This window comes from Meriones unguiculatus, chromosome 16, assembly GCF_030254825.1.
Source record: "Meriones unguiculatus strain TT.TT164.6M chromosome 16, Bangor_MerUng_6.1, whole genome shotgun sequence".
NCBI classification, from domain to species: domain Eukaryota; kingdom Metazoa; phylum Chordata; class Mammalia; order Rodentia; family Muridae; genus Meriones; species Meriones unguiculatus.
This window is the reverse complement of record NC_083363.1, coordinates 32,373,786-32,399,775: the sequence shown is the minus strand read 5'-3', so window position 1 is coordinate 32,399,775 and position 25,990 is coordinate 32,373,786. Positions and strand designations below refer to the sequence as shown.

At 45.5% G+C, this 25,990-nt stretch overlaps 1 protein-coding gene across 2 annotated transcripts in view; it reads left to right on the top strand.

Moving 5' to 3' along the window:
• The window catches only part of Rftn1 (raftlin, lipid raft linker 1), a 201,743-nt gene that overhangs the window by 161,658 nt on the left and 14,095 nt on the right, over positions 1-25,990 (top strand). The gene's annotated exons all lie outside the window — the stretch shown is intronic.

Here is a 25,990-nt window from a genome sequence, read left to right as displayed (position 1 = left end):
TTTATTTGGGGTCTGTTGTTTAAGATTGAGAAACACAAATGTTTCTTTAGAATATGCTCATTCCTGAGTGGCCTGTGAAGTGACTGTGAGATACTATTGTCAGCTTTTTCTCAGTTCCCACTGGTGAACTCTTACCTGTCCTTTAGTCCCAGCCCCAGTCTCAGTCCTGTTCCAGTTCTGTCACTGTGTTTTCCGTGCCCTCTTTAGACACACACACACACCCCACATACACTTTCAGCGGGGGGCCTGCCTGGCTGTTCTCAGCCCTGAGACAATTACCCTGTTAAGAGCAGGAAACTGACTGGGAACCTGTGTAGGCGTTGGCCTCTAGTTCCCAGCCCAGCAGCTCAGGGTAGAAAGGAAGCCACTCCTTCCCTCTCTCCATTTTTTTTTTCTGTTTTATGAGTATATGCTGGCAACACAGTCTCAGAGCAGAGACAAATGTAAGAGGAAAGTCCAGTCTGGTGTGGCAACCTGGACCCATAACTCCAGCCTTTGGGGACGAGACAGGAGAATTGCTCAGAGTTCAGTGCCAAGCCACATAGTAAGACTCTGTTTTAATCCCCACCCACAAGGAGAAACTAAAGTGCAAACTGTGACTGTAGGCCCTGGCACACAGAGCTACTATTACGAAGTAGCCCATTGGTTGCTGTCACTCATGACACTAGTCTCCACCTACTGCTTTGATCTTTAGTCTAAAAGGAGTTTTGGCTAGGGAGTGTGTGAGGACAAATAGAAGAGACTGCTGTGGATAATAGTGCCTGGTTATATTTCTAAAACCAGGTCTCAAAGAAAGAAAAAGAAAATAGTCGTATTACCTTTAGTGGTAAATCCATGGCCCATAGGGCCAGGTAACAGGAGGAAGATGAGAACCCCCAAAGGACATTTGTAAGGCAGAGGGGGTGGGGTGGGGGGACAGGAAGATTTTCAAGATCTAGACACCGTTGTCAGCTCTCATCTTAAGGGGATAAGAGGCAGTTGTTCTGGAGTCGTTTTGAGAGACCATGGCCTGGGAACACAGATTTACGTGACCCTAAGTTCCATATTCCAACACAGAAGCGGTCTTGTGGAGTTTTATAGTTTTAGAGAACAAAGAAAGTCACGAGTGGAGACAAATTTAAAATACATTGGTGGGTACGCCAGATAGTTGGCTACAGAAAGATAGAGGAAGATTTTCTACAGGCCTGAGATGCTATCTGGTGACATTCTTAGCTTTTGGGTTGGTGGAAGGGAGGGTCCTGCTAGGTTAATAGATTTTAAAACTTTCTTGTCTATTAGTTCTAACACAGGTGGACAAGGAAGCTAGCCAAAGATAAGGTGAATATTAGGCTGTGGCCCTGGAACATTCCAGGCTCTCCACGTACTACAGCTCTGATCAGACAGTCAGTCTGGGCAGACACGTTCACTCCAGGAGTTCTCATTCACATCAGTAAGTGCTAGCTTCACCTCTCTCCCTGGAGTATGTTCTAGTTTACCAGGACTTCCTTGATGTCTGGTGTTAGATATGGGTGTAAGATGATAGAAAAAAAACATGTATGAGCCAGATCTCAGTAATCCCAGTACTCAGGAGGCTGAGGTTAGAGATAGCAACAGGTTCAAGGCCAAACTAGGCAATTTAGCTAGAGCCTATCTCAAAAAGAAAAACAGGAGCTGTGAATGCCATTCAGGGGTAAAGCATTGGTCTGATAGGCACGAGGCCCTGGGTTCCAGCCCCAGTGCCCTGGAGAAGCACTTAAGGTTGATAACAGCTGGCACAGGGGCTGCTGGGTGTATTGGAAAAGCCAGCTGAAATGAAGGAGTGCAATCCAAATGCGCATCTCCTTGCCAGCGCTTTCGAATTGGAGTCTTTTGGATGGAATCCCACATCACCGTGTGTAAGCACATTGACAGCACAGTCCTGGCTTCTTCAGACTGGAGAGAGAGCGATCTGCTGGTGGCAGCCTTCTAGATTTTTATGATTTCAACTTCCACACCTCAGGTTTACACTGTAAATTGTTTAGCTTTCAAAAACAAATCAACTTAGTTTTCTGAAAAATGAGTTTAGCCTTCAAAAGATTCACTGTAGTTTTCTGAAAAAGAACTTTTTCGGCAGTTTATCAGTTCATACGGTTAGTGGTTTAGAAGATGAAAACAGGGCCTGAATGAACGTTCTGTTTTTGAGCTTCATTCCCAGCCCTTAGTTTTCAAGACCAGTTTTGAAAACTGGTTTTCAAAGTTTTGTAGTTGTTATGTAGCCTAGGCTGGCCTTGAATTCCTGATGTTTGTGCTGGAATTACAGGCCTGACCCCTCTGTTGAGGCACTTCAGGTTACGTAGTCCTGCATTTGGAAGATCATCCAGCTTTGGCATCGTGGAAGGCTTCATGTATAAGGTGGCTGCCACTTGATCTCAGTGTTGAAAAGCCTGGGTTACCCCTGGACATGCTGCCTCTTGTCTCCCGTGTCCAGGTGGACCAAACTGCGTGGTGGTTTCAGATAGACTTTTTGTTCTGCCATATAGATCTCCACCTTACTCATGTCCTAAGAGAGCCTGTGCGATGCTGTTCCTGTCCGTGAATCTCCTTCACCTAGTAAGCTCCTGCAACAATGTCATGGCTCTCTCTTCTTCTCTGTGACTTCCTGCAGGGCCCTGGGCATCATTGGTAAAGGCTCCCAGCCACCTCTTAAAATATTCATGCAAGGATTTACCACATGATTTACCCAAATGTAGCTTCCATTTCTCGGGCATCTAAAATTTACCACCTTCAGCGTTGACAAAAGAACCAGTATTTGTTCTTTTCAGACTGTGGCATATTTTTTATTGTCATGATTTCGCCAAGAAAACAGTTTTGGTTTACAATCATAATTTTTAATGCCATGGTCAAGAGATCTCCACCTGTGATTTGGATAATTTTCTGTGAATCTCTTTCCTATGAAAGGACTGGGAAGTAAGACACAAATCTCTCCTCCTGGTAGCTCCATCCTTTCCCACTCCAGAGCAAGCCACAAGCATGCAGGAGGCTTGGGCAGAGTTCTCAGAACCTCAGGTCTGTGTGGCAGCCTTCCCAGAAGAGTGGCTTTTATTCAGTCCTTTGTCCCCCTCACCTTGACCATGACACTCCACTGTCTTGGATCATACAGGTGGAGCCCTTTTCTGGGCGATGGTCTCAGTTCTGAAGTTCAGGATGCCTTAAAAGACAAGTCACCTGCATTTATTAAAGTTAAAGGACCACCATAGTTGCTGACCACCAACTCAGCAATTCCATATCTCAGATTTCCAAGGTCTTCAAAAAGGAAAGACAGACAAAGGCAACTGAATGACAGTACAGGCTTTTTACTGGTGTTGGGGTAAGATCTTGTAGAGGGCGTCTCTAGTCTAAAACCAGAGGAAGGGGAAAGTTTCCCTTTGTTGGTTCTTAATTGTTAGTTGCCAAGGATTCAGTGAATGAGTTAAGGAATGTCAGGTGATCCTGACCAATAAACATCTCTCCTGGCCAGGCATTGTTGGGAGGTCAGGAGGGCAGGCATCTAGGAAAACAAGTTACAATCAGTCTGTAGACCAAAGTACTGAGTTTAGGGAATTGTCATTTTTCAACCAAAATGGAGGAACTTTACAGAATGTAGAGTTACAGAATGTAAGGAAGGTTTTTCTCACGTTTGTCTCTCTCAGAGAAACCAATATGTTTTGTTCCTAAGACGGTGCAGAAAAGGGTGTGATCTCAGCAGAGTTAGCGACAGGGATAACGAAGAGAAAAGAAACAGCAGCAGCAGCAGCGTCCCTGTCCCCGCTGAGCTCTTGCTGTTGTGTTACTCTACACACACTGACAAAGAAGGGTCACAGGAGGTGTTACAAGAACAGAGCCACAGAAAGCTATTTCGTTGGTTAGTATTCAGTGTTGGTGTGGCCTGCTGTCCAGACAGCCAGGTGCTGCTGGGAAGGTAATTTTAGATAGAGTTGTTAGCATGCGCATCACGGAGATACAAAGTATGTTGCCCTTCAGCTTGTGGCTGATCTCACCCAACCAGCTGAAGGCCTTCAGGGACTGGATTCTTACAGAAGAAGAAATTCTGTTTCCACGGCTGTCTTCAAATTCTAGACATCTGGTCTTGGAGTTTGCTGCCCACCCTGCAAATCTTGCTCTCGCCAGCCTCCGTAATCATGGGAACCGGTTCTCTGGAAATATATCTCAGTAGATGCAGAAAGCGATGTGGCTGTAGACATCCTGCTAGTCACTTCTCAGAACTCCGTCTCCTGCAGCTGCATGTAGCATGGTGCTGCCAGTGAGGGAAAACATCCCAGCCTCATAGGAATCCAAGTTATCTGGGACTGAGGAGGATGTTAGCTAGGACAGGAGCCTTTGCCGCTACAGAGGCACATGGCTGTCCATGGCAACTTGAAGGAAGGTGTTTAAGACGAAAGGACTTACTGAGGTAAATCAGTTTGGATTGTGGGGCAGAAGGAAGAATGTGACTTCTAATCTGTCTAAACATTTCTTTTATAAACTCCATTTTGTTATATCTGACATCCATGTTTTACTCCAAATATGAGCAGTGAAGTCTTTTGAAAAATTCATTCAGCAAATAAATATTGAGTTCCTACTGTGTGTGTCAGCAACCATGAGAACATGATAGATGGAAGAAATTTGGGCAGGAAGGATTGATTCTCTAACCGAAGAGAAGGAACGTGAGCATTAAAAATGGATTCCCACCCCCGGGCCTTTCCATATCCGTATATAATTTCTCATCCTCAGCAAGCTTCCTGTGGGGCAAGAGAGCCTAAGTCCCAGCAGCTTTTTAATGCTGATGCAAGGATGAGGCAGGCAGCCACTCTGGTGGGGTGAGGGGAAGAGGGGCAGAGGAATTTAGAGTTTCACTACAGTGGAATAGAGGGTGATCCTAGGTTCAAATCCTGCAAGTGACAGGGGCTCGCCTATTCTCCACCATATCCACCAGCAGGCTGGCCTTTCTCTGCTTACCATTGCCCTGTGGGAGCATGGGGAGTGTACAGGTGCTTGCACTATGTCTCTGGCTTTTATGTAGGTTCTGGGGATTCAAATTCAAGTCTTTATGCTTACCCAGCAAGGACTTTGAGCTGCTGAGCCACATCTCCAGCCTCAGTTTTAAAAACTGTTACTTGGGGTTGGAGAAACGGCTCAGTGGTTACAGAACAGAGACTGTTCTTGAAGAGGATCCCAGCTCAGTTCTCAGCACCCTCGTCAGGCAGTTTGTAGCTGCCAAAAACTCCAGCACCAAGGGAGCCAGCATTCCCCTCTGGCCTCCACTGGTACTTGCACATCCCCCCCACCGTTACACAAACACACACACATTTAAAAGTAAAATTAAATAGAACTCATTATGTAGGCCCCAGAATGACAGGAAGGTGGGGTATCAGCTTCTCCTGGGAAACAGAACTAGCAGTGGATGTTGTGTGTGCCCACGCCCACCATGAGCTTTCTTTTAAGGCCTTGGCTCATGCTCGGACATACTTAAATCCTAGAGCTTAGAGCCTCAGTACGCCCGTGGTAGAGGTCACCTAGGAATGATGGTTGGTCCAGGCCCCAGGCCCTGAGAGCCAGCAGTCATAGCTGCAGAGGGCAGATGCCGTAGCTCGGGTGGGCAGCAGAGGGATTCCATCTTCCCCACCGAGCGGACGCACAGAGTAAACTGTAGACGCAGGGCGTGCTGGGGCAGGCTTGGTTTCCACCTGACCTGATGTGTCGGAGATTAGGAAGGTAGACCGTGATTCTACGAGGCTTTGATTTCTGACTTCTTGACATGTATCTTCTGTGTACGTGTGTAGGTCCGTGTATATGCTTCTGTGGGTGTACATAGGTGCGGCTCACCTGTGGAAGTCAGAGGACAACCTGTAGGAGTTAGTTCTCTCTTTCCGTATGATCAAACTCGTGTTGTCAGGCTTAGTAGCAAGCACATTTTACCCACTGAGCCATCATACTAGCCTTCTATAAGGTCTTTAAACACACACACACACACACACACACATACACACACACTTTATTCCTTACAGTTTCTTGAGCTGAGTCCTCTGCTTAGGGCTCCCCATAAGGCTGAAATTGGGTTCAGCAAGGACCCTGTGCCTTACAGGCCTTGGGGGAAGATTGTATCACGAGGCTCAGTCTGAGTTTGGCCAGCCCCCTGTGCTGTAAGACTAACTACTTTCCTTACCAGCTGCCATCTTGGATACAGTCTTTGTTGGTCATATGGCCACAGTGTAGTTTGGAGGCAGCTTCTCCTCCAAAGGGCCTTGCACTGGAAGCTTGGTCCCCAGTGTGACAATGTTGAGCAATGTCTCCACCATTAAGAAGTAGGCCTACTGCGAGGTAGTCTTGTGTGTCACTGAGATCTCTCTCTGTCCTCCACTCAGTTCCCAGGTCCCTTGATCTCCGCTGGAAGAATTCAGGTGGGACACTGGGCTTAGTATAGATCGATGATTGGTACTATTGCACAGTGACGTGAGGGAGTCTCAAAGCTCGAGGAAGACCACTGGCTGGAGGGACCATTGCACCATTGCACCAGTGTGTGCTTGATGCAAGTTTTATATTTCTAGCTCCTAGGATAGGCTGCTTTCCCTGAAAGGCTTTTTTTTTTTTTTTTTTTTTTTTTTGGTCTAGGTGATTGGCAGACCCATTTGGATTCTATTATGGGCGGGGCACAGTGCCTGTTTTTGCTCTTTACCAGAAAGCTTTCTCTGCTAGATAATAATCTTATGACCTTCTGGGCACTTCAGAATGTCGTGTCTCCACCCTGGGCTGGAAATCCCATTCTTTAGAGCAGTTTTCAGTCCTAAGGTCTCAGTTCCTGGTTTTACAAGCTGCTGACTATGAAGGAGTCCCATCCACCATTCCCGAGACTGGGGACATCTTGAACAGCTGTTTAACAACTAAACAACCCCCTGATTCTTAGCCGGCGTTACCGAGAGGACCTTTCAGGCTCTCCCATGGTGTGGGGTTGTGTCTTGGGAAATGAACTGAGCAAGATTCGGAGGAGGAGTAAAGCATACATTTATTTAAAAGGTGAGCCCCAGCAAGCTCAAGAGACCCTGGTTGGTTTGTTTTTTAGTTTTCAAGGGATTTTTATTATAAAATGGAAGGAAAAGTCTCCCTGAAGGGGTGGGTCTTTCTTTGTCCTAGGTAATTGATTTTCTTTGTCTGTTGGAGGGAAGTTGTGCGATCCTTGGCATGGTCAGAGGCAGTCCGGGACTTGTCTTACTTTCTGGATTCCAGAGTTATTCTTCTTATGACTTATTCTTCTTCACGCCTGCTGTCCCTATCTTTCCTGATTAATCCTGCTCTGGGCTGATGGCGGTCTCACCAGGGGATTAGCTCTTGGTAGAAGGAGGTTGTTATTAAGTGAGGTGACTTTATACACACACGGTGGTTGTCTGCACATGACAGATTCCATTTCTGTTTCTCTGTCATGTTGTGATATAGAAGGAGTGGCCCTCACTAGAGGTTTAAACAATGCTATCTGATCTTGGACTGCCAGGATGCAACAGTATGAGCTGAAAAACAACTTCAGGGCAGGCATGATGGTGGTTAAAGAGCACTGGCTGTTCTTCCAGAGAACCCACGTTCCATTCCCAACTCCCACATGGTAGGTCAGAACTGTCTGTAATTCTAGTGACGAGGGATCTCATGAACTCTTTAGCACCAGGTATGCACATGATACACAGACATACATGCAGGCAAAACACCTATAGACATTAAATTAAACTAAATAGTTAAAATGCATAACCTTGTAAATTATTAGAAACAATCTTCGTGTTACACAAAGAAACACACTGACAGAGCAAAAGCAGCTCAGCAGAGCAACCTCTTTTTGCAGAACGGGTGTACTGGAGCCCAAGCCGGGCTAGCAAGCACACTGGGGCCAGGACAGCCTCTATTTTTATCCCTGATATAGGTGGTGGCTGTCTTGTTCCATTGGTGGGAGTTGACTTCACACTCTGATATGATTGGCTAAAGATGGCAAAGAAGAAGGGAGGAGGCCTGGGAAATAAGAGTTCCTGTAAGCTAACTACCTTTGATTTAAAAATAAATAAATAAATACAATTTCTCATATAAATAACAAGTACATTGTGATAGCAACAAAAACTGGACTGGTTTCCTTCTAACATATGGGCAGTTTGAGTCACATAGAGGAAGGTGAGACGAACAGTTCTCCAAAGAGACCTGAAGCATATTAGGTGACTCGGCGCAGAGGGTTGGAGAATGTTGATGTAGTCACGTGTTCAGTCATTGTCACTCCTTGGAGGTTAACTCAGCGAATAAAAATTTACTGGTTTTTGAAACTCCCTCATTTTGTAGCCAAGGCCTCAAGCTCACAGTAATTCCCCTGCATCCGTCTGCCAAAAACTGGAATCATAGGTGCCCAGCCCAAGTTAAGAATTTTAGTAAAAATAAAAGGGGGCCTGGAGCTGAAGCTCGGCACTAGGGTACCTAGCTTGCCTGTGCAGGGCCCTAGGTGGAACTCCCAGAACTACTTAGTCAAGTTGAAAGGTCAGGGCATGTAGGTGGCACCAGCTGCTGCATGCACAAGGACATACTGCAGTCGGGGGAAGTCTTTATCCACGGTCCCACAATGCTCTCCTGTGTCCTGCTCTGTCTCCGGCCTTCCTCGGGTGCCTGTGTTGAATTTGGTAGACACTCAAATAGTGAGGGGCAGTGTGGTGTGCCTGGCGTGGCCACCAGGGTCCAAAGCATGTGAGTGCTCCTGAGCTCCGCAAAATCATTCCAGATGTCCATCTTGACCGAATAATAACAGCAGCTCAGTTAGCATCCTCGGCGCTGACTGACTCTCCATTATCTGGGATACTAATATTTTCCATCCATTATCTACTGAAGAACATTTTGGGTCGGGATTTTATGAATAAAGCCATTGTTAACAACCGCGTGCAGGTTTCTATGTGGACAGATGCTTTCAGGTCATTTTTAAAATGAGGAATATGATTGTAGAGTCATACGCCAGTGAGCATAATTTAGTTTGTAAGAAGTTGCTAAACTATCTCCTGAATCGGGTGTGCCACCATGCAATCCCAGCAGCAGTGGGTGGGAGCTCCTCTTTCATTTCCTAGCCTGCACTTCTGTGGTGGTTAGAATTCACTCATCCTCACATGTGTGGGAGGTATCTCTCTTTAACTTGCGTTTTCCTAATAATGGACGATGAGTATCTTCTCATAACGTGATTCACCAGCACATTCAGAGGGACACAGCAGAAAAACGGCGGATTTGCGTGTGGCCAGTTCAGTGGTTTCCCAGTTATTTTACAGAAGTACCCAGTGGCCTTGAGTGCTTTGTGAAAAGCAAGTACATGGCTCTCTATGGTTAACTTTTGTATGTGAAGGCATTTACAACTTCCACGTCCAAAACGTGGACATTCCCCGGAAAAAGGGAAATGGAAGGAGAGTCTTGGTGAATAAACTCGCCTTATGTGTGACAAATCCGTGTCTTGTTATGTACCATTTTGCTTACACTTGGAGAATGTAAGACACAGCAGCACAACTCACCCTCTGAGTGCTGACACTCTTCCACTCAGCAAGGAAGTGGGGGGGGGAGACACTTTTCTGTGAAAGGCCTTGAATTCACCAGGAACAACTTAGACTCCCTGCCTCCATGCTCTAATGCAGGAAAGCACAACAAACAAAGGCAGAAATGCTCAGTGGTCCATATGCTGATAAGGCAGGAAGAGAGGACGCTGGGAAGATTTTTCCTGAGTTAGCCAGGCTCTCTGAGAACATTTGAATTTTCCTGACTTGGACTTTTTTTTCTTCTTCTTCATTAGCTCACCCTTTGGTGGGTCACAATCCAAATGCCCATGGGAGCTCAATAGCACATCTGCTGTAGTAGGCTCCGGTAGACTTTTCCTCTGAGGAGGAGGAGGCTCAAGAGTGGGAGAGAGATACAAGCAATGAAAGTCAGTGAATGGTCAAGAATCTGACATATCCCGAAGTCTGGCTATTTCATCTGGAGCTTTTGGGTACTTCTGAAACACTAATAGATGTGTCCGTATCAGGAGCTGGGTCCTCTGAAGATTTGCTGGGGGATTAGCAGTGTAATTTAGTTGGGAAAGAAGGGCGAGTGGAACTAAAATGCTGGTAACCATAGCAACATGATGCTGACAATTGGGTCACCACAAAAGCGAATATTGACTGACTGTGATTGCCCCAGTACTGATGGGGAAAGTGGTACCTTGAGTTTACTAGGGTGAGGAAAATCACAGGCGCTTTGTGTGGTTCAGCCCTTGCTGGCTGGGTTAGTGGACTGACCCTTTATTTCCGATTTCCCCCCCTATTAAGATTGTGTACTAATTGTTATGCTGACATGATTTCTGGGCTAGTGTTTTGTGGTTGTTCTGTGGTTAAACTCAGTCCGTAAAGGTTACTTAGTATTAAGTCTTAGCATTTTTGTAGATGAACTGACTCCCTTCCCCCAACCCCTCTGCTCTACAAGAACTATCTTTTAATTAATTATGTATTTTAGGAAAATACCCTTTCCAGTCCTCCCTCTCTTTTCTAAGAGAGAAAGCAGAAAATGAGAAAGGGTGGTTAGAAATACTCCAATCATTTGTCTAAAGGGAAACAAATTGATAAATCTCATTTTTTTTTTTTCCCAGAAAATGTAACTTCTTCTCACCCATCAAAGCCAGGGTTAGGGACTGGGAAGTCCCTGGATGAAGAAAATGTTTCTTGTTTAATTGTTAGCTGGCAAAGCTGCTTCAGGAGCCTGGAGACTCGTCCTCTTGCTTTCAGCCTGTTTAGGCTGTCAGCTTCTGAGGCTGGGGTTGTGTGCCGTCACAGCATGTGGTCCTTTTGCATTACTGGCTGACAGGGTGCAGCCTTTGGTTTTTTTTTTTTTTTTTCTCTTTTTTTTTTCTTTTTTCTTTTTTCTTTCTACTAAGAACTTCAGCATCTGCCCCTACTAATGGGAAAGGTCCGCCTGAGCCATCATGCTCTTGACCTCCAAACGTTCAGCCTCATTAGCTTTCGTGTGCTGTGGGAGCTGTGTGTGCTGCGCACTCCTTGCCTGCCTGGTGCTCATCCTGCCAGCTCTGCACGCGGGCAGGCAGCGAGGATCACAGGTTCAGCGGGCTGCTGCCTCCATCCTATGACCTGTTCCCTCGCCCAGCTCCACAGTATGTGACTTCAGAGAAAGCACGCACAGCAGCCAGCTAGCCAGGTGCCCAGAAACCAGAGAAGTGTTATCTTGTACATGCAGGGTTGGTTTTTCTGCCAGCTAGGATGGTTCCGTAGACGATGCCAGGCAACAGCTGGAGTTGGGGTGCTCTTCCTCGCTCTTGAGTTTTTATCTCTCCCTCCCAGAGTACGCTGGTGATGCTGTTGGCTTCATGTAGGTTACCATAAATTAGACATTAGGGCTCCAGAGGAAACACAAGGTCACAGTATGCCTGGTATGAAGGATGTGAGGACTACGGATGCCAGCCTTGATGGTGAAAAATGAGCAACACCAAATCCTCCCACCCCGAGTACTAGTTTCAGTTATTTCTTTCCAAACAAGGTGACTTTCCCTGTGATTTTTTTTTTCTACTAGGGATTTGCTTGAATGTTTGCAGCTCTTGCAATAATGATAATGCGCCCGTCAGCATCTGCCACTTGGTAAAGCACCCCGAAACTTAGTGAATTAAGAGAGGGGTATTTAGCTTTGCTTTCTGGCATTTGCTAACCCTGCTGAGACAGTCTGCAGGCTAGGCGGCATTAACTGGCTCCTGCCTGGTCCAAGATGGCATCGAGCAACTGTCTGCTGTTTGGCTGGGCTGCTTGTCTGTCATCACCCAGCAGGCTGGCCTAGGCTAGTCCTCAGCAAATAGGCAAAGTTCTGGGAGAGAAGGCAGATGCAGGAAGGCCCTTTGAGGCCTAGGCTCAGACTCTTGGGGTCATAGCTGCCAGATTCTGTTTGTCAGAATTAGTTCCGGGAGGCAGGAAAAATGAATGCTCCCTCTGAGTGGGGGAGCTGAGGTCATATTGTAAGGGGTCCTGGCCAGGGAGGTCACAGTAGAGGCCATTTTATAAACAATGTACTTCACATAATAATAACATCTATTATCTGCTGTTGTACTGAGCCCCTGAAAGGCTGCACTTTGCCCTCATTCTTGTGTAGTGGAGACAATCAGGCAGAAATGTGAATTCACTAGCCCTGGCTGCTGGGGAGTTCTCGGAACTGGAGAAAACTGGGATTTTCTACACATTACGTGTATTTTCATCTGCCCCCTTTCCTGCACAAAACAAAAACCACCCTCATTCCCTTTGAAGGTTTTGAGAGCCAGAGTTGTCTAAAATGAGATGACTGTTCTCTGAGGCTCTATTATGTTAGCCTAATTACACATCAGCAAAATGTTTTTCTGGGGCATTGTGTGGAAAACAAAGAGGAAAACAACATCTCCAGCCAGCCAGCCAGTCTGTTCCTCCCTTTGGCTGGAAGGCTCTCTGTCCTGTGTGGTGGGGTGCCTGGGGGAGAACAGAGAGGAGGGCAGCTCTGTGGTGACTTCAGAGAGATTTGCTCCCTCTTCAGAGAGGGTGGACAATCCAGTTGCTACTCCTCTTTCCTGCTTCCCCCATAGGCCTCGGGCTCCCAGCCCACCTACCTGTTCACCGTGGTCCACAGCTTTGCTTCCCGGCGTCCAGTGGAAGCCAGTTTGACTGACTAGAGATTCGAGAACTGCGGTCCTGGCAAAGCCTTACCCTCTCACATACTCAGGGACACACTGGGGTTTTCTGGCTGTCCTACTGCTTTCCATGGAATAGTGGAGGTGAAATGTTCCGTTTTCACCTTGGCATTCTCTTGCCTTACCTTTGGGCTTCCTCATCTGAGAAGATGATCCTCGTTTGTCCCGTGTCCTCCTCTGTTCCTTGCCTCACCGGGAAGCCCAGTTCCTGGCCTTATTACTTCCTGCATTTCGCCTCACTCTGCCATGGCCAACACCCCCAAACTCTCAGAAGAAGACGGAAGTAAACAATTGTATTAGTTGTGTATCACTGCAACCAAATGGCTTAAGAGAGGGCAGGCTTTGCTTTAATTCATGCTGTCTGAGGGTTTCAGTCCATCACAGCAGGAAAAGCACGGTGGCGGGCCCATGTGGCAGAGATGGAGAAACAGAGACTACGCAGGAACCAGGAGCTAGCTATAGCCTACAAAAACTCACTTCTAGTTACCTGCTTCCTCCAGCTGGGCCCCAGCCTTTCAGGGCTCCTACCCTCTCTAAATTACCAGTTAGGGAATAAGCTCTCAAGCTGAAAGCATATAGGAGATATTTCAGGCCCAAGCCACGGCAGATATCAAGAGGCTCGAACCAAGGTATTAGCCACACGTCAGGCTTCCTGGAGAATGTGAATAATCTGTTGCTGCCTTCCCAGCCTCTGGCGGTTCCCTCAGTCCTTTGGCTCCTGGACCCTTCCCTGTATCACTCTAGCCTGCCATCACATTTCCTTCTCTGACTCTTGGTCATCCTTATAAGGGAACCTTTTTATTTTACTGGTCCCACCCCAATAATTTAGAATAAACTATCAACTCTGGGATCCTTAATAATATCTGCCAAGTGCTATAACTGTAAAGGAATTCATTCACAAGCTTTTGGGGTTGGGCCATAGACATCTGTAGGGGCATTAAGGTGCCTGCCTTAATACACCTTTCTATTTAGCACCCTCCTGGGTGTTTCTACAGACTCCTTACCTTCAGTACTAGCGCAGAGTCCCCCGCTCCTGTTTGCCCTGACTCAGCACCCGAGCCTGTTATTCGGCACTGTCGGGACGAAGCAGTCCAGGGTTCGTGGTGACGGAATAGCTGCCAAGGGCCTAGCTGCTACGATCAGTTCTCCAGTGAATAGTTTTGCGTTAACACTCCCCCGCCCCCTTTTATATAGAGGACGAGTTCCCAGAACTTAGATTGTCGGTCAGAGGGTAAATGGTAGATGTATTTGTAACTCTGAAAGATGCTGTCAAATTGTTCTCTAAGAGGTTGACTCAGTTTGCCCTTCCATCAGCAGTGTGTGAGGACGCTTGTTTCCTGACAGCCTGGTAAACAAAGTAGGTTGTCACACGTGAAGGCTGGATATATAAAAAGTAATGCCTCAGGGTAGCTTAATTTGCATTTATTTTATTACAAGACTGTCCTTTTTTTTTTTTTTTTTTTGGTGTGTGTAATGGCTGTTTGATTTTTTTTTTCCCCTCATTGCCATAGTCTGGTCCACTTTAAAATTTACTTTCCTGTCAGCTTTAAGAATTCTGTCTATGATATAATGTAAGTTTTTACCCATTTTGACTTTTGAATTTACATGTGGCGTCTTTTGTCGTACAGGTAGATTTTTGTATGATCACATGAACTGTTCTTATTTTTTTTTCCCTTCTGAAGTCTGTTCTTTAGGAGGAATACCCAGTGGTCCCTTTAAACATTAAAATGAGAAAACTTCTGAGAGTATTTGGATGTGGGTGTTTATGGCTTCCAGGGAAGCGGCACTCAAGGAGTGATCAAGCTGATCCTTACAGTCACAGATCCTGAATATAGTCACAGACACTGCATTCACCTGCCTAATAAAATTTACTCATAGCTCCAGAATCGATCCCTGATATGGTGAACTCATCGTCCTTTGCAAATATATGGCGAATAGCACAGCATTTGAACCGCCCAATGTTCATTGTTCTAGCTAGAGCTAAACAAAGCCACATTCTGCCTCATTGTTTGGTGCTCGTATCAAGCAAATGTCTTTTTCATGGTCTGCTTGTGCCACATTTTTCTCCTTTTCCCTGGTGATTTATTTTTTTTAAACAGTGTCTCACTGTGTGGCCCTGGCTGGTCTGGAATTCTGTATATAGACCAGACTAGCCTCAAAGTCACAGGGATTGACCTACCTCTGCCTCCTGAGTGTTGGGACTGAAACCATGTGCCGCTGTGCCAGGCATCCTTGGTGATTTCATTATTAAAGACAGCCCCTGAGAACAGGACTCAGGTTCCTAAGCATCAAGTGCTGTGCTTTATAGAGCAAATGCAAGTGTTAGATGAGATTGTTCAGGCTTTAGTCACGTGCAGCTGCCTGAAAGTTCACAAACCAGCAAGACACAGCAAATAAAGTGTAAACGAAAACAAACAGAAACAACATTACATGTTGGTTGAGTAACAAAAATACAGAAGCTACTAGGAATCCAACCCTGCCTTTCCCGAAGGAAAAATGGCTCAGTATTCACTAATTTAGTGGTCCTTATAAAACACAGTTATCACCAAGAATTACTGTAGATGGATAGATACTTGCAAAAACTCTAAGATTAGAAGAGAGGCTGGCATGGTGGCATTCTTCATTAGTACTAGCACTGGGCTAGCCTGGTCTTCATGGTGAGTTCTAAGATAGCCAGGACTACATAGTGAGACCCTGGCAGAGAGAGAGAGAGAGAGAGAGAGAGAGAGAGAGAGAGAGAGAGAGAGAGAGAGAGGTAGAAGAAGCAGAAGCTATAGCCTAGAAAAGAAGAAAAGGATTAGTCTTCAGGACAGAAAGCATGAGGGGACGGAAGGAGCACCCAACTGCAGAGCTGAAAACCAGGACATGGGGTAAAGTTCCACTATGGTGTGATAAGTTGTTTCTGTCACAGCTCTGGTAATGGTAATGCAGGGATCATACATAGTGTCCAAGGGTCCATGAAACCCAAACAGGCTTCTATAAAAAAAAGAAAGGAAGACTTGGAAGGTCAAAAAGCTTTGGGGTCTAAGGACACAGAATACTCAAAAGTATAAGAAAAAGACGGAAGGTGAAGTGAAGAAATACCTTGTAGGTAGAATAAAAATAATTTATGAAGGCAGGAGTAGCAGGGTGGTGAGATTGAAACAAAGATTCTGACGAACAGTCAGCCTAAGAAGAAAGAGGAACGAACAGGGAGGACATCCAAAGACGACTTTGTAAAAAGAGACTACTCTTCAGAATGGAAGGACAAGAATGCACAAAGTACCACCTGTCACGTGTGCAATCTTGAGTTAAAAAGTTCACACTAAAGCAAAATGTTGTGGTGTTTAAATATCCTAAAAATTTCCAAGGCAATGAAACAGGCTGCACTCAGGAGAAAATAATATTTAATGATATGAATTTAGTTGTAAAACCTAAAGTGTTAACGGTTCATTTCCAGCATGAGGTGTGCTTGGAGTTCAGCTAACAGTGACAGTGGCCGCTGGTGGGCGGTGTCAGCTTGTTTCTGAGAGCTGGAGACTTACAGGCAGTCTGCGAGGTGGGCCCAAGGTCAGAGTTATTCATTGGACAAGACCCTGCATCTTAAACCAATAGAGCCTGGTGTTTAGCAAGGGAACTGTGCTAGATTGTGAGCTTAGGAAGGAGGCCGTGCAAGGTTGTGGCCTATGGGAAAAAGAAGGTAGGGATTTCTCCGGGTCAGGAACTTTAAAAATAACAGCCTTGCACCAAATTAGCTAGAGAGACAATTTTTGCCTTTTCTCTATGATAGTGTCCCTTTCTGTAGACTGGTATATTTAAAAAAAAAAATTGCTTTGTTTTCACTAGTCCATTTTATTATAGAGCGAGGATCATATGACCTGCATATATGTATATATATATATATATGAATTTCAAATAGCTAGAAACAATGCTTGTAAAATTTTTAAATGGAAATAGATGTCAGCCCAGGCTTCTGTTTCCAAATTGTCAGTTAAAGATGAAGACAAAGACATATGTAGGGATTGAAATAATTTCCAGGGTACTGTTTCCTAGGGAGCCGCAAAGGAATATGCTCCAACAAAATGGGAAGGAAACTAAAAACAAGAACCTTCAAGTTATAGACACCAGGATAGAGAAAACACGGGCCTGAAAAGCAGCCAGACCAGATTGGATCAAGGGTTTAGAGAACTCCAGAAATGATGTCTGCCATTGAAAGACGTGATGAATGATGACATAAAATAGATTGTAACATACAGAATAAATTAATTATGAGTTCCTGTAACTGTTAAGGAGATGGGGGTGGTAATGGTTAAATGTCAGGAAAAATAAAGGATGACATAAAAAAAAAAAAAGTCATGCTTACAGTCTAACTCAGCCTGTTGTTGAACTTTGGGCTCTCACCATTTGCCCAAGCCAGCTTTGGCCCTTCAATAAGTCAATTAAATAGTCAAAATCAGGAAAAAAGAGATTTATTCAGTGTGCTCATATTGGGAAGATAGTCAGAGATATCCAGCGAAGCCCCAAGTCCTCATCCTGGTCTCTAAGATTAAAATTTAAACAAAAGGCCAAAATATGTGAAAATGAGCAGCCCTGCCCACCATGGACCCCTCATTGTCTGGGCTTCCACTTCAAAGAGAGTGAGGGATGGTTCATGCTGGAGCCACATTTGAATGACCATTCGGTGGCCCAGGAAACATAGGGCCACATTACCGCAGGTACTGTGTCTCATGAAGTTTTACAGTAGCAGAACAAAGAAAATCGTAAATCAATATAAAGATGCATTGGCGGAAACACCAGAGCGGCAGCCATGGCAGGATGGAGGAAGCTCTGTGTGCCTCAGATGCAATCTGACGGCATCCTTAGCTTGGGGGGGTGTGCAAATTAGTGATCCGTTCTGTTAATAGATTCCAAAATGTTTTTTATCTGTTAGTCACTGGATGTTAGTTCTAGCACAGAGGGGACCAAGGAGTGGCTGGCTTTGGGGGTCAGGGAAAACTACCCCAAGGTCAAGTTATTAGGCTCTGGACCCAGCAGCCTTCTAGCCCTCCCCATCCCTGCAGCTCCAGTCAGTCAAGCAGTCTCTGCAGACACAGCTGCTTCTCAGGAGCCTTCATCCACAGACTCATGCTGTAAGGTGGCCTGGCAAGCTGATAGCACTGAAATCTCTAAGAGACAAGCTCCCTTGTGGCCAGGGCCTTTCCTGAGGAAATTCCCTTTCTTTTGGGGTCCATTGTTTCAGTAGTTGATAGATTTTTTTTTTTTTTTTAAGAAATAAGTCAGTGGGAGAAAATGAAATAGACTCAGTTTGACTTCAAAATGGTGAGGGCATTTATTAGTCTGAGAGGTTGGTGCCCTCCATCCCTGAGGGCACAGGACAACACTGTGGGGTCAGAGGATCTGCTTTTGTAGTAGAAAGTAGGGAGCTTAGTTGGGGGCCTAGAAACTTCAGGGAAGGGAGAAACTCAATTGCCTGTTACTGGTGCTACTGAGCTCCAGGCTGTGTGATGGGATTGGCCACTTACCAGAATTCCATGAGCAGAAGGTTTCTTGAAGACTTGAGCCTGTTTTAAGGTCCTGGTTATGGGGTATAAAGGTTTTCTTTATTCCTTTACATATAAGGGATATGGAGGCATTGCTTCCTGGCTACTTCCTGCTGGGAGAGGGGGTACCGTTTGGAAGTTTGGGGTCTGGTGTGACTCTAAGAGAAGCATTGTTTCTACTTCATCTCGTGTAGTGGATCCAGTAATCCAAGAAGACTATCTGTAAAATGTTTAAAAGATGTAAGTATAAAGATAATAAGGAGGGACGGAGCCAGGGCAGGAGGGACACAAGCCCATCCCAAGGAGGGAGCGTGTTGCTGAGTTTTCTGTCTGGCCTCTAAATCTTTAGGGTTGTTGATGCAGGAGCAGCATCATTCCTGGAGCAGGGCACAGATCCCTCTGTTGGCAGCAGTCATGATGTCCAGCCCTCTTCAGTTTTGGAGTACCATGGCAGCCAAAGAATCAAGTTGGTCCTGAAAGGGTATTTAGCTGATATGAAATTTCTTTAATATCTGAAAGCTGGTGAGGCAGAGATGTTAACTGGTTCGAAGAAACCATCACTGTTTAGTTCTGAGCCCAAAGGGGCAAGAAGCGGGAAGAGTCTCTTGGATGGTTGGCTAGGGGAATGATCCTGGTGCCAAGGAAAATCCAGAAAGGAGAGGGGATTTTAGGAGCAGGCAAGTGGCCTGCATTGTTAGATTTGAATAGGGAGGAACTGTTAGGTATTTGCAAAGAGCATATTGAGAACCAGAAGAGACTCAGAAGGGTTCAGAGTGGGGGAGGGGCCCAGTAAGGAGCTGATGGTGAGGCTGCATTTGTAAAGTTGGAGGAACAGGTGGGAGTAGACATGGGGAAGGGAGGTCTGTGAACACGTATTCCCAATGGCTAAGGTCCCCTGGGCAGATGTTGGGAGGAGCTGAAAGGTAAGCGTAGTTAGGAAGCCCTACCTACCATTTCAAGGGCCTCCAAGTATAGTTTTACAGGTGAAGTGAAAGCCAGAGAGGAAGGAAGATCATTGTCTTAGTTAGGATTTCTGTTGCTGGCTTACAGTTGGGAAGGTTAGTCCATTATCATCATGGTGGAAAGCACGGCAGACAAGGTGCTGGAGCGGGAGCTGGAGTTCTTCCTCTGGATCCACAGGCAGCGGGAAGAGACTGAGGCATACTTTCTCCATCAGAGTCATGCCTCCTAATAGTGCCAGTCGCTATGGGTCTGTGGGACCATTGTTATCCAAACTACGTATCATACAGATTGGGAGTAGGATTGGAAATAGTTGGTCAGCAATTTGAAACAAGTAAAGACAGAGCCTTCAGGGGAGCAGAGAAAAACCCCCTGTGTGAAAAAGAGGGTGGACCTGGGAGCCTGGAAAAAAAACCTGGGTTGTTTGTTTGTTTTTTTTTTTAAGTCTTTGAAGGTTTTTTTTTTTTTTGTTTGTTTGTTTGTTTTGCCCCTAATTTAGGGTTGGGTCAGTCTGAACAAGGACAGGATGTCTGCTAGGCCCACAACTGCGGCAGCCTGATGGGCCTTGAACTCATCAGGCCACCCTAGCAGCAGGAGCCCTACTTGCTGGAGAAAACCTGCCAGGCCTCTCTTTCAGGCTGTCAGGCTTTTTGTCTCAGGCGAGGAAGAAGCCTGAAAGTTCATCACCTTTAGTCTTCCCTGTCCTCTCCTTGTCCGTCTGCTTGTCAGGGAGTCTGTCTAGGTCCGCCTTTCACATCTCAGAGGTCACCCTAACTACTTTTAGGGGCTTGGGGGTGAAGAACACTCTAACTTCTTCTAAACTGGCAAAGGGGATAATGTAGTAAGGAAAAGCAGTTAAAATGCCTCAGAGAAAGGTTGGTCTGAAGTGCCATGATAAAGCCTGATAGATGGTGAAGATGCAGCATATATGAGAGCCTTTGATGGTAGCATGCATCCTTGAAGTATGCTATGCTAGTGAGGTAGTGTCTGTAACATAACCAAAAGTGAGACTGTTAGTAATATTACATTTCTTTCTGAGAGCTTAAGAAACCAGATGAGGCAATTTTGTCCTTAGTAGAGGAAGTGAACAGCTTTGGGCCACTGTAAATCTGAAAGTGTCAGCCCGTTTTGTTAATAGACCAGTGTTGGAGGCATGTAGTCAGGAAAAACCCTTACGTCTCTCTCCCTTAGAGGCCAATAAATATATCATGGAAACTACATCAAAATTAAACAAAACAAAACACCCAAAACAAAAAGATCACATCTTGGGGGCCTGGTGTTACCTCCTTAGTCTAGGATAAGAAGGGGTGTAGTGATTCCCTTGGGCTTACTGGGACTGGGACAATTTATGGATACCTCTATTTTGGGGCGTGCCATGTGGCAACATTAACCAAGATGGTGGTGAATTCGCATGGAATTTGCTCTTTCCAGGATATCTTTAACAATGTACTGGCAAAACACATTATTGCTTTTTGCTCATGGTGAGCCCAGCTACATGGTAACATGAGCCCATCCCCCATAGGGCATGGGTGCCCATGGGATTCCCACATCTCACAGATTAAATATGAACAGTCATGTCTGCCCTAGGATAAGAGTCTGGTGCCCTTCTTTGATCTTTGTTCTCTAAGAAGGAACACGTGTGCTCAACATACCCAAAAGTCATGAGCTTATAAGCAGCTACAGCTGGTCTTGTGTAGTAATTTGGATTAGAAGATAGTGTTATGTAGTATCATCTTAGTAAAAGAGAAAAGCTGAACCCAAACTACCTATACAAGGTCATGTACCCGTGCACATAATGTTAAATCATGAGGCTTTATATATTCAGGTAACCCTATAGAAAGCACAAGACCGTCCTTACTGTATACGGAGTGATGGGCTTTGGGTGAGTGTATGAAGCAGATACAAAGCAGCAGATCCAGGGTAAAGCATTGACTGTACTCCTAGAAATCAGCTAACGAGTCCCTGTCCGAACTATTATGTTGGAATTACTGGTTGGAGACTTCTGGACAGAAAGGCTATTAACTGATTTTACTATATCGTTCTCTGTGAGATCTATAACAGTAACCTATAATGAAAATAGTTTTTCCATTAGCTGTCCTTAAGGGTATAGTGTCTTTACTGTGGTTTGTTCTCCTTTTCCTTGTTACAGAGTCAGGAGATCGCCTGGCCCAGGACAGGCTTTGGAGAACACTCTGAGACAAATGTTTGAGTCAGAAATGGGAGGGTCAAATCCTGTCTCCTGACAGCTGCTCAGTGAACTTAAACAGCGCAGGACAATTTGCCAACATAATCTCTATATAGGGCTGCTCTGCTCTGCTTCTCCTGCCATCGCTTTTACTTTAGCAGCTCCCATTTGGCACCACAGTAGAGAAGATTTCATTGTGGCACACTAAGATAGTTAAAAACCACCAGGAACCATATGGACCAGCACTCTCTTTCTGTTCTGGGCAGGACTTAGGGATCCCAAGGAGGGAAGATCTCAATCGAGCCTCTTTTTTTTTTTTTTTTTTTGCCAAAGAAGAAGAGATCTATAGGTCAGCAATTTGCTCCTAAGGCATAGAGAGGGCAAGGTTCAGGGGTCCACAGAGAGAAGGAGGGTAGTGTTGATTGTGTTGCCGAGACAAGGATATGAGAGAAGAGAAGGTGTTTGTAGAGGAGGTTCATGAAACAGGTCAAAGCCAGAGAGAAGAGTCTGGAAATTAAGTGTAGAAGTTTGAGCTAATAAAATCAGATACACAGAAATGAAGAAACGAAGGACCTTTGGCAAGGCCTGGCAAGATGGCAGGTTCTAACACACCAAATTTAGGTCAGTGATTTTGGTTGTCATGAGCATATTGAGGTCAGATATAGGTGGAACTTGAGCTCCATTTAATTTTTTTTTTTTTTTTTTAAAGAGAGGAGCTGTGACCCATAATATAGCTGGGGCTAGTTTCCTGCATGAAACATCCTTCAGTTTGGAAGGTGTAGTGGCCCTTGGAAGGTTAACAAAAGGTGAGAATCAGAGCTGGAGAACAGAGAAAGGTGCCTGGTGAAGAAAGGGGTCCTTCTATCTGGACCCACCGAGTCACTCTTCCTGGTTGTCAGCACCGAATATAAGAAAGACGTCAGAGGAGGGAAGTGAAAGAACAGACAGCTGGACATCAAAACAGAAAGAACAGTTGTGTTGGCCAGAGAGGTTGGTGCTTCAAGCCCTGCAGCTCCTGCTCTGCTCATGAGGGTGCAGCCCACTCCCTGCAGGCTCCGAGGACCTGTTTTTGTAGTAGCGGAGAATGCAGAGGATAGATGTCCCGCTGTGCGGTCCATAAGCTGCTTTTGGAAACTGCAGGGTCAGGAATAAGGCAGTTGCCTGTTCTTGCCTCCGCAGAGCTCCAGGCTGCCTGACAGGGAGTGCTTGGTTTCCAGAATTTCATGGGCATCCGCAGTGATGCAGAGGCAAGTTTCTTGAAGCCTTGGATTTGTTTTATGGACCTGGTCTTAGGGTGGGAGGTAGGTTCCTTTAAGGTTGAGAGACAAATGTGTCTCCTTAAAAATTTTTTATTTCTGCCAGGCCCATTACAAGACAAGCGCTGAGCAGTTTTGTTTTAATAAAACAAAGTCTAACCTTTGGTTTAATTAAAATTATATAAGAGAAATTACAGACAAGAAAGGAAGAGCCCATTGACATTTGGGCTATAAACTCTTTTACTGGACAAATATGTGGTCTCCCCTTTCTTTTCCTATAAAGAGGGTCTTTAAAAATGATCAACGGTCAAATGCGTTTCTTAGTAAACTATACATTCTGTTGTCATAATCTTTGGAGGGTAGGGTAAGGTTATGTTGGATGTCTTGTTTCTTTAGTTGATTTGCAACCATTGGAGAAACTAATAGGGATGCAAGGGGGAAGGGGCCATTAATGCAAATGAATTCCTTTTCTACAAGTTGGAAAAAAAAAAAAACAACCACAAAAACACAGGACATGTTCCACTTTTCTTTTTTTTTTTTAAATACTCCAGGTGTGAGGGAGATTAGGTATCCAACAAGGGAGAGGGGACAGTTAATTAAAGTTTTTTGTTCTGGCTTACAGAAAGAAATGTCTTTTCATTTGATAAGCGGGATGGCTTTGGAGTGCTGTTCTGCTTTCTTCTCCTTCATAGGAGTGTCACAAAAAAAGCAGATCAAAGCAGCCTTCCATCCAGATCTGTTTTCCTGCCACCTTCTCAGCTAATGGAGCTAAAAGTGTCTTCCGCTGGCGGTGTGGGGCTCATCTGGCTTTAGAAATGCCATCTTACTGTACTGCTGATACACAAAGTGCCATCCATAGGTGCTTGTGGAAAACCATAGTTAACATGAATTACATAGAAACCAGCCCAAAAGGTCCAAGTGCGGGAAGCTTGGCAGGTGCACCTCCCCCTCCCGTCCGTATTTGATTCATCAACTCTGACTGACAGCCAGAAATTAGCACTCGAGCCTGAATGTCCCAAGCTCTGTTGGTGTACTGTACATTCCCTGTTCCTTTCGGTCTTTGTAATTCAGCACCCCACGGCTGACATTTCCTACCCTTGCAGGGGCAAGGGGAGGGCATGTTTGGGAGAATTCCCCGCTGTTTTTCTCTTCAGGATAGTGACAAAGTGAAATAAGATGGAGGGAAATAGGAGTGTCCTGGTGAGGCCCCTCTGAGCAGGCGGGTCTGGCTGCAGCGGGGATTGGTCATTGTCTTGCAGTTCTGAGCTCCAGCTGTGAAAAACCTGGCCTGGCTAGAGCCACCAATGAAAAGACTGCATTTTGCCACTCAGGGCTTTGTGAAGGCGCCAAAGCTTGACATGGTTGCTATAGCTACTGTCTGATTGTGGTAGGCTTGTCATAGTGCTTGATAAAGTGGGAAGGTTATCCCTGATAGGCCCAAGTAATCAGAACCTTGCAAAGCTTGAGTATGTGGATTTAAATTGTTTTTTTTTTTCCTCCCCTGTCTTTAAGCTGGGAGTGCAAGGGGTGGGGTTAGGGAGTCTTAGCTACAGCCACAGGGCTTTTCTTTCAGTTACTGGGTAAGCTCCTACTAGTCTGGATGGAAGGTGTCCGTATGTCTTGAGGGACAACAGAAATGAGGGTCAGGCTGGCCACCTGCTAAGCCATGGCTGGCCTGATTCTGGCTTTGAGAGGGGCTGCGAAGACCCTCTCCTGACCTGTCCTGTAGACTGATTAGGTTGTTTGTTCTTGGTCCCTGGCCTCTCTGCCTTCCTTTGCTGATTTTCCATTCTTCCTTTGTCCTCTCCTCCTACCAGTTTTCCTGAAGCCACAGCATTTCTCACAGACACAGCAGATCCCTGGCAAGTTGGTCTATCTTTCTTCATATATGGGTTATAAGAACAGTTAAACTGAAAATGACCACTGGTGGATTCTAGCTCCAAAATTATACATTTGTTTTTTCTTCAGAAGGGGACTAAGACTTTATCTAGGTGGCAGTCAGTGGCACAGAGACTGCTATGGTGGCTCTTTATCCATTCTGGCGTGCTCTCAGAAGTCTTAGGTCAGCAGGGCTAGATCTGAGAACCTACATTTCCCCATGTTCTGAATGAAGGCCTGTGCCACAGGTGCCTGACCAAGGTCGAAAAGCCCCGCATGGGTCTGGACTTCACAATTTAGAACACCACAGGTAGATAAGTTAGCAGAGATTTGGGTGACTTGGTAGGTAGGATGGGATTGGGGTCCAGTTCTAAAGAACTTCAAAGCCATTTGAAAAGGTGGAAGATTATTTCCTCAGCCTCTCTCCCAACTCCCTGGTCCAAGGGGTCCAGGTCCCCCAGAAGGACTCTCTAGACTACCTACAGTGTGGCCTTGTCATGCCCTGCTCTAAGAACAGTACATGAGTGAAGCCCACCCACTACTGTGCACCTGGTCAGGAAGCTTGGCCAGGAGGTTCCTTGCTTTCCTGCTGACACTCAAAGTTACTACAGCCTGCCAGCAGGCCAGTGTCTACCCTGCTTGCTTGCATGCATGTTGGATACTGTGAACTCCAGGGGCAGGACTGAGCCTCAGTTCATTTTCCTCTGTGCACACCTTCCAAGTTACAAGCAGAATGGATCCAGTGGGTCCTTTCAAAGCAAAACCACAGCTCTCTCCTTAAAGGGAATAAGACGTAGTTTCTTCTGGGGCCATTTTGAGTGACCACAGCCTTGGAATACAGATTTAGTCACCCCAAATTCCAGGTTTCAACATAGAGGTAGTTTCATGAAGTGTTACAGTTTTACAGAATAAAGCAAGCCATAAATCAAGTTAAGTTTAAAATACATTTTGGTGGTGTGCCATGGAGGTGTTACAGCAGTCAGGAGGAGCTTTTTATAGGCCCAAGATCTTATCATGTGATGTCCTTAGCTTTTGGGTTGGTGGAAGCTAGAGGTCTGTGAAGTTAATGGATGGCAAAAGGTTTCTATCTATTGGTCACAGGTGTTGTATCAGGCATGTTATATCAGAGATGGGCAAGGCATGTTATTTCAGAGATGGGCAAGGAACAGCTGTTCCAGGGGGCTGGACCTAGCCTGAGATAGAGTATTGGAATTTTAATCAGCCAGTCAGTTCGGCAGACACAGCTTCCTTCCTGGAGATTTTGTCCACAGAACTAAGGTTGAAGGAACCTGGAGAGGTGTCAGTCTTTTTCCTAAGCCACTTAATAGATGGGGAAGTCCAGTGTATTCCCGGTAGTCCTGGGGACCACATACTTGTTCTTGGTGAGAAGCCCAGAGTTAGGAGCAAGGCCTATGGGGTCAAGATGTCCCTGTAACGATTCCCTGTGCCAGAGGGGCTGTGTTTCTAAATTGTAAAGCAAATATTTGTCCTCAGGCCCTAATTAGAAATAAAGCACAAG